Source organism: Thunnus thynnus, chromosome 8, assembly GCF_963924715.1.
Source record: "Thunnus thynnus chromosome 8, fThuThy2.1, whole genome shotgun sequence".
Classification (NCBI taxonomy): Eukaryota; Metazoa; Chordata; class Actinopteri; order Scombriformes; family Scombridae; genus Thunnus; species Thunnus thynnus.
In genome coordinates this window covers 29,774,419-29,783,458 of record NC_089524.1, presented here as the reverse complement: position 1 = coordinate 29,783,458, position 9,040 = coordinate 29,774,419, and the positions used below count along the sequence as shown (strand labels likewise).

Here is a 9,040-nt window from a genome sequence, read left to right as displayed (position 1 = left end):
ATTTCCATGTCAGTTTAACCATTGATTAAAAAAAAAAAAATCATTTAAACATGACTTAGACAGATCATATAGATCATATGGAAGGGACTTAAAGTAAATTACATTATTAGTTAGAGCTCAGTTGCCCATGCTTAAAGCTTGTGTTCCTGGATTATTAGATAGGAATTATGTTGGCAAAGAAAATACCAAATGTAACATTAAAAGAAATGATCATTCTAATAATTAACACCTGTTCCAAAACACACTGATGATGATACAATATTTTTTTCCCCTCTGACTCATGAGGTTTGAAATGCCTGATGGTTTTCCTGTGGAAACATGGAAATAACACTTGGGCAAGAAAAGCCATGCGACAGTATTAATAATGCATTTTGAGCATTCATTCTGCATCATTATTCTACAATTTAAATGAGGGTTAAAGCTCACTGCTTTACTTGTACAAGAGCAATTGGACATTAAATATACAACAGTAGCATATTTTCACCAGTGAAACTTTGATTGGAAGCATTTTGAAATCCAGTCCATGGTCACATAAGACATATTTAACCCTTTCTGTCCTGTCTTGCTTACAGTCCACACTGTTGTTACATTGTGGGTGACACTGCTGGGGTTTGTTAGACCCAAAAGAGAGTGCTAGAGAAGGCTATTGAACAGTCAGACCTAAAACAAAGTCTAAGTTATATGAAATAGAACAATGTTGATAAACAGGAATATAGATTTTTATTATATAGCAGTGATAGCCCACTTATTAGATTTGTCACACTGACAAACACACACAGTATCCAGTCCAAGGTCACCTCATTCCCAAACTATAAAAATATTTACACTATCAATACAATATCCCATTGTTATCATCCAATTTAAAATTTGGGGACATGTGTTGTTTCAATATTGTAGTTAAGTTATTAAAGCGAGCTGGACCAACTGGTCAGACTGGCGGGGAACTGAAATGGTCATAAGGGGTCGGTGTGCAGCAACATCCCTCTCCTCTGGACCGGAGTGTAACCTGCGTGATTTTAAAGCAAAATGGCGACAGTGTAATAGAGGGGAAGAACGGTGTCAAGTGCAATGACAAACTTGTGGACATGAGTCGTCGTCCTGAGGTAGGTGTTACAGCCTGCTGTACAGTTTGATGTGCGCAGGGATACATTGTAGGCAGGTACGGTCATCAGTCAGAGATGTGTCGCTGTCGTACAGCAGGTCGCTATGAAGGTATGAAAACAGTAACACTGCAGTGTCTGGTAACTGTGGACAGGCAGGCTACACAGTCTTACCTCAACAACTTAAACTGGCTCACTGTTGTACCATAAACTCTTTGTCCAAGACATTTCTGATACAGTTTTCTCTTTGTGGTTCAGCCTGTCGCATCACAGCGTGTAAAGGTGGCTCTGTGCTATCCAGCTGTAGTGTTTCACTTTGTACTAAAACGTGCCAGTCGGTGTGTAGAGGAAGACGATTACGTTTCTTGTTAACACTGGCAATTTTTGTAGGATATATGCAATTTTTTTTTGATGCAGAGCTATGTGCTCACATAAGTTTTATGTCTCTACCTCAAGCCCTCACTGACTTAAAATAGCCCATTAAAAACACAGAGTGATTCTGAGAGTGAGGTAAATGCAATGTGTGCCTGTGGGAAATTGTTAGACCTACATTGTATGGAAGTTCTCAAATGGCAAAAGGGCCTATTGCAAAGTTGAACTCCAATGAATTAAGTTGAAGCTGTGATCAATTCTTTGTATGAATAAAGCATCAAATGGCTGTTTGTATGTGATGAGGGTTGCTCGTTATGACCCACAGATAGTTAGACTATCTGCAGTTCCCCTCAGCTCTAAGACAACTGTTTTGATTCAGTTTCATTTCTCTCATCAGTGTCGTTTCCAGCTGCAACAGGTAGCTTTTGCTAAAAAGCTCTAAAAAAAACCCCATCTATACACTATCTGCCCAGCACCAAACAGCTGACAGACAAAGTTGGCAACTATAGCTGGTGAGCATAATGGAGCATTAATCAGCTAAAGAGTTGGATATTTCAATCAGGAGTTGGTGGAGAGCAAAACGGAGCTAAAAGAGGAGTGAATATTGAGCTTAAATTAATCAGGTAGCCAAATCCAACTCCAAAAATAATATTCTGTGTCTGCTGGATAATTAAGCAACTGATTGCAAACGAGTTGGCAATATTAACTTAAAAGGTGATAAAATGTCAGAGTGGTGACATTTTTTTTGTGAAAAAAAAATCTGATGATGCAGGTTTAAGATTTGATAGCACTACAGGGAGAAATTTCTAAGTTCAGAGCAAGGACAACAAGACATGGCAAACAACTAGACAGGAAGGATTTTTCTTTCTTCCTTTTAAATTGTGGTACTGGATATGAGCAGAGGACTATAGCTGTCCTATATGATAACACAATGTAATGATATAACATGTAATACAATTTGCAACTGTTTTGCATTGTTCAACTAAACTGCTGTAATATTTAGAAATTAAGTCAGCAGGACAGAATTGCAGCTGTTTTAGGAACTTACTGATGGTTGGAAGAGTGCAATTAGTTCCAGTAACGGTAAAAAGTGTGTTAAAGTTAATCTTAAAATTCTCTGAGGTATTTTCATGTTCCAGTGCAGATGATGCTCTTTGATTAACTATGGTAAAAGGGCTGAGAAGAGCAGGTTATAGGGTGGTTTGGTTTTGGTATAGGCTAATTGTAAAAACGACTTGTTTAGATATTAATGACTTGTGCTTGTGGGAGGCTATACACAGCTTAGGAGTAAATGTTCCCTAGGAGACCAAAGAAATTAACATATCAGGGAAGTTGTTTTTTAAGAGTTAATTTCATTTGACTGGTGGCTTTGAACTGGAGTGTGCCATACACTGAAGGATGATGATTGGTAGAAATTTGCAAGCACTCCTCAGGTTTGATCAGTAATGCAGAGATTGTTTGAATCTGCTTTAACTGTTGGAATTGCTAGATCACACAATTCCTGGATGGACTGAGCATTTTGTCTTTATTTTTGTGTTGGCTCAGTAGTTTTGGCATTAAAGAACTTCCATAATATTTGATATATAGGAGTTTATTGACATCGCAGTTTGATTGTGTGAAACTTTTTAGGTTAAATATATTATTATTTTTATTATTTTTCTGTTTTTGAGAAAAATGTATGTGGCACGCACAAAATAAATTCTGTCAGACTGTACTCCAAGAACACAACTGGGGGTTCACCTCTCAGGTATTACTTTTAGTAAGCTGGTAAATAATCTTCATTGAGACTCTAGCAGTTTGTATTTGTTTACCAGGGGTGGTGATGGTAAATCAATATCAGACTCATTTTAATTCAAATGGTAATTCATTCATTCATTCATTCATCCATCATCAGATTCATTATATTATATATAATAATTCTTTTCTCAAATATGTGATTTTCTGAGACAACTATCACTCATTAAACAAAAGGACTGACTACAGAGATAACAAGCATAGAGGCTAGAATAGGACTCTTAATTGTCTCTATTGCAGATAATAGGTGTGTGTCATATCCCTTTTAACAGCTGAAGAAATAAGGTTTTGTAAAATCAAAGCGTAGACCTACATAAATGAGTCCATCCCTCCCTGCAGGTGTCTAAGGACAAGCTTACATGGCTATAGGAAGAAGTCAGTGTCAGCTTAACAGCCTTGTGTAGGTTTGATTGCATTAGTATAGAGTAAAGGAGTCAACTGCCCGACTAAATAAATCAGATGGTTGAGGCGTGTTATCCACAAATTGATTATATGTCACTTGACAAGGTCAAATATTTTAACCAAGATGCCTGAAGTCCCTGAATGCTCAGCATAGCAAACAGTTATGTGTTCTCTGTTGGCCTGGCTGGCTGCTTACACAGCTATAAATGAAGACACCTGGGACTACTTAAATGGGAGTACACTGGCCTGAATTAGCAACTCAGCTGAGGAACAGCTGCAGAGATGAGATATTTTAGTAATCAGGTGGATCTACCAAGAACATTGAGGTCTGCAGAAATATATCAGTGGCGGAGGAGGAAATAAGGGCAGCGTGTTTTCGTGGAATCACATTGACTGACTCACCCTTTGATGACCCATTAAATCATCTGCATGAAATGAATAACTTATTATCACAGTTGTTTCTTTTGATGAACATACTACACTGAAGCTGTTCAGTATTCTCTTTTTGCTCTTGCAAATTTCCATACAACTACAGAGTCATTTTTTGATGTTCATATTTAAGTTAATGAATAGACAGCAAACATTATTAGCTGTCTCCAATATACTCTGTAATTGTGGCTATTTTGAATTTAGGCTAACAAATTATACTGCTGCTGTAATGTACACTGCATACTGTGTCAATATGAACTAATGATTATTTCATTATAGTTTAGTCTAAGAAATATCAGAAAAGAGTGAAAAATGAGTCAATGTCAAACCTTCAAATTCATTTTTTCTGTCTGACCAACAGTCCAAATTTAAAGTTGTTAAATTTGCAAATATATAAAACAGAGGAAAGCAGCAAATCCGCATATTTAAGAAACTGAAACCAGCAGGTTTTTGGCATTAATGGTGATAAATGGTTATCAAAACTGTTTTCAATTGATATAATTATTTTAGTTCTTATTATGACCCTGCTAAAATGTTATTTCCTTGTGTCCATGGATGTATTTTCAAGAAAGAATCTCGTCAGCTTTCAGACGTGGATCCCAAAACTGGGGCTAAATTTGGAGCTTAGATTCCCTGCGGCAGGGTGTGTCAGATATAGTCACAAAATCTTACTGAAATATATGGTAAAAAAAAATCACAGTGATCTGTGTAGTGTGCTGCTTGTCAGCTTTTTTTTTTAAAAAAAAACAACAAAGTTACAGAATATTGACTTGTTCTTCGACTCTTTGTTACAGGTGTGTTTTCTAAGAGCCATGTGGCAGAATCAGTGTTACAACACAGACTGGTAAGTACATATTGACTGGTTCAATCACTTGTTTCATCTTGTTTAACACACCACATAATAATTATGATCAGAATCTGACAAACTTGGGTGCTACTAGTAACATTTTGTCTCTTATTTGAAGTGATATTATCAACTCTGCTTTATAATTTGAACAAGAATCACAACAAGCTGACATGCAGTGACACGCTCTTTAATTTCTTTCAAATAGTCACTCAGCTGAAATAAATTTTTATTTAAACAGGTAACTGTGAGCTCAAAACGAGTGTTGATTGCATTTAAATTGAGTACAAAAATGTGTGTTACGTGGCGTCTAATATTCTTGTTAGTATTATCATTATTACAATCATAATGGCAGAGCATAAACCAAAATGTGACCGTCGCTGAAGAGGTGTTATAATTCAGAGGCACAGTTGGTATGTCTCCTTACCGGCTTAACACCTGAAACTGTAGCTCAGATGTGTGAAATGCTCTGAAACTATAGCTGGGTGTGATTACCAGTCAAATTAAATCTGAGATGTCAGTTACATGTGTCAGTGCCTCCACTCCTACACTTGGCAGGTTGTAGGGAGTGACAAGCTGGCTGTTGATTATTTTCCAGTGTGAAACAATCACTGATGCAAACTAGTTTTCACAATATTCTGTTTTTGTTTTTTTTTTTGTTTAATTTTTTTAAAATGTAAGTGACAAATGTGAATTTTGATGTTGAAATTGTCACCAGATTGTACCATCATGGTATAATTATTTAATCAGTAATCCCAGTTGTACTCAGAGGATGCATGAAACAAATTTATGAATATTTATTCAGCCTTATTGTCTTTAACATCATTGATATAGTAGTTCCTTGCTGTTCATTCTTACTAAACAATCTAGAAAAACAGACTCACATACATAAGAAGCTGTATTTCTCTAGGAGTTCATTTCAGTTATGTAATGTTGGCCCTTTAAATGAGCTTTGTTACAGGACAGGACAGGAAAAGCTCTACACTGTAGAACAGATATCATATTCTTTTAACTTATATCTAATTTCAGCCTCTTTCACAGGGCAGTACAATCCACTTTTTTACATGTCAGTTTTTCTTTATCCAATTTCCAGCTATTCTTCCACCTACATATACATAAAAAAAACACATTAAGTACTAGGCATGTAGTGTCTTTTTTAATATAAAATGTATGTATGAATTGAATAATCATATTGCATTGATAAAGCCATTACAGGGCTTATAAATATGGGCTTTTGGAGCATATTGCACTTGATATTTGCTCCATCTCTATATCTGTTGTTCTCATACTTTTTGAATCCATATTTTGTATGAGGGGGAAACAGGTTTCAACAAGCTACAGTACTTTTGCTACACCTCACGGCAGTAACTCTTTGGATTTTACAGACATCATTTTTTTTTTATATTTCATGGTATATGTATGTGCAACTGCATTCTTAATTTTTCCTCTAATTTCAGCTCTCACATTTGTTTGTCTTTTTCTCAGTTACATTTCAGTTCACATTAGCGAGCACATTCACTGTCGCTCCTGTAGCAAACACTGTGAAGATGTGAAAAAAAGCTTTTACTTCCCTAATTTGCGACGGCAGCTTTACTGAGAGGGATTTGCAGAAATGTTATTTTGGATGAATTTATAGGGATAAGGGTTCTTTCTCTGATTCTTTAACACATGATGCAGTCTGATTACATAAAAAAATCCTCAAATAAGCAGCTTTTGAATCCAGTTTACATCTTGACTACAACCAACCTTGCTTCTGTTTTTTTTTTTAGTGTCTATTTTGGGGTATTTTTTACGTTGATAAACATGAAATTGATTTTCTGTGGTTAAGGGATCACATGTGAATTGAGTAGCGCTCTCTTTTAAAAGAGCCATGAGACTTCTTTGGATAGAAGTTCATTTTAAAGGAGAGACAGGCTTCAGCGCCTTAAACATCATGAGGACCAGCAGGTGAGATTCCTGCAGTCCATCAAAAGCTGGATGAAGCTGCACATGTCCACAGTCCAGCCTGCTGCTCTGGGTCTGCAGATCAAGCCTCAGACTACACCGTCTCTCTCAGGTTATGGACCATTTCCTCCACTAAGGGGCAGAATATGATCACTGATACTCTCTGCCCTTGCTCTAAGGGATGATACATTGAAAAGCAACATTGGTTAATGTGGCCTGTGTAATCACATTACAGTAAATTGAATGGATGATTATAAGAGGGATGATGGATGAACACATAATAAAGCTCACCCTTGTTATTTACAGAGTTGTCATTGCAATCATCCTCCACATAAAGAACAAAAGTTTAAAAAAAAAAAAAGAAATCCATATTTGAAAGAGGCCATAATTACATGCTGTCATGAACAGAGAATGTAGTGATATATAACAAAAAATATCTAAAAATATATATATAATTTGGGGCATGTTCTATTGTGGAGGATGAAAATGTTCTATACATGTTTAGAGAATAATCTAGAGTACCTCTATTTTTAATATCAGTTAATTGTGGCTTTTTCTTAGCTCAGCATACCTGCTCCCCTAATTAAATCCAAATTACCTAAAAATAAATGGTTATTTTCATTTTCTAGTATATTCTGGTGTCTGATGCAGATGCTCCCAGCTCTGCAAGAATGTCAAATCAGTATGGGTTTGTATTTATCCCTCCTGAACATTTCACAAGTCCAAACAACCTCTATCTTTGAAGGTTCGGATTAGTGAGCTTCTATTGTACATGAGCTGTGAGGCAGCTAACCCTTTCTGTGATACCTATCTAAGGTTGAGCTCAGCACTTTCCTCATTAATTTCCCATTTATTCTCAGAGTTGGATGTGATATTTTAGAGATTTGAGCATGCAGGGCACAGGTTAGGCGCAATTATGCTGACGGAGGGCTTTTACAGATGTGCTCAATGAAATCTGGAGTGTAGGATTATACATGTAGAAAGTTATATAGTGATTAACCTTCATTTCAGTCCCCTCTGTGATCTCTAGAAGGCAAATCCTCCTCCGATCAGCTGCTGTCAGTTATATTTTTCCATTCTGATGAATGACCTTCAAAATGATAGATTGAGGCATTCCTTCTTCTTCTTATGCTTTTGAAGCATTTGTTTGCCCTTTCAGGTAGTTCAAATGCCTCTTTTTACTACATACCACTCTGATTTTCTTCAGCAGTAAGGCTGTATGGATTCAGAGGTAACTTAAAGGTACCCTGTGGAGTTTTTGACCACTAGTAGCACTATGGAGCAATGTTTTTAAGAGTGGGCCCTTGTTTTGTTTGTATCATGCACACACAAAGGTTAATTCAAGGATTTGGCGGCTTTTGCGGAGGCTAAACCTGCACAAATAAGACAAAAAGAAACTGTAATTCACAAAGCACCAACAAAGGCTGAAATGCACCCCTAACTGTGCTGCCAAGCAAATAGCGTTTCGGTGCTTCTTTGCTATTTGCACGTATTTAAATTAGATAATATGCATACATTTGGTGCAAAATTGGCCCCTATGGCCAATTGGTCCTATGCAAATGAACCTCATTGCGAAAACAGCCCAATTCACAAAGACCAGGGCTAATAGCCACACACAGTTAAATTATTAGCATCTTCAGAGAGTTGATGGTAACTGAAGGGCATTTATAAGGGGTGTCACACCCAGATTTTCTAGTGATCATGTTTAAATTCTTACCTGAAGTTTTGAGGAAGGCCTCAGCACCTCTTTGGTCAGGACTTGTAGCTTGCGGTCTGAAAATGTAATTTTTCTCTTTCTCTCTGCTATCGTCCTGCCTACTGTGTTCTTGGCGCAAAGGCAACATTTATACTTTGCCACATGGATATTGCAATAACACACAAAAAAGGGCAAACTGCACTCAGCTACAAAACTTAATTCTTTAATATCATGTTTAATGTATTGTTAAATGTTTGTGCTGTAATATCATTAGTGCAATATCTTTTGGGAATCGGACCTTGAGATGGGGTAGGTAGTGGTTGTAAGTGATGCACAATTCATGGAGCTATCAGCAGCCCTGAGTGTAAACATAACTTTATTTGTTTACATAAAAACTCCACAGGGCAGATTTAAGGTGTCATTGTGGTCATGGCAATGTGCATTTTATTACATTCAAAG

The 9,040-nt window shown here is 36.7% G+C and overlaps 1 protein-coding gene across 1 annotated transcript in view; it reads left to right on the top strand.

Moving 5' to 3' along the window:
- The first annotated feature begins 803 nt into the window (after positions 1-803).
- Positions 804-9,040, top strand: part of znf644b (zinc finger protein 644b) — a 28,842-nt gene continuing 20,605 nt past the window's right edge. Inside the window, exons 1-2 of the mRNA XM_067597874.1 lie at positions 804-1,103; positions 4,892-4,941. The gene's annotated coding sequence lies outside the window, so the exon portion shown is untranslated. The remainder of the gene's footprint in view (positions 1,104-4,891; positions 4,942-9,040) is intronic.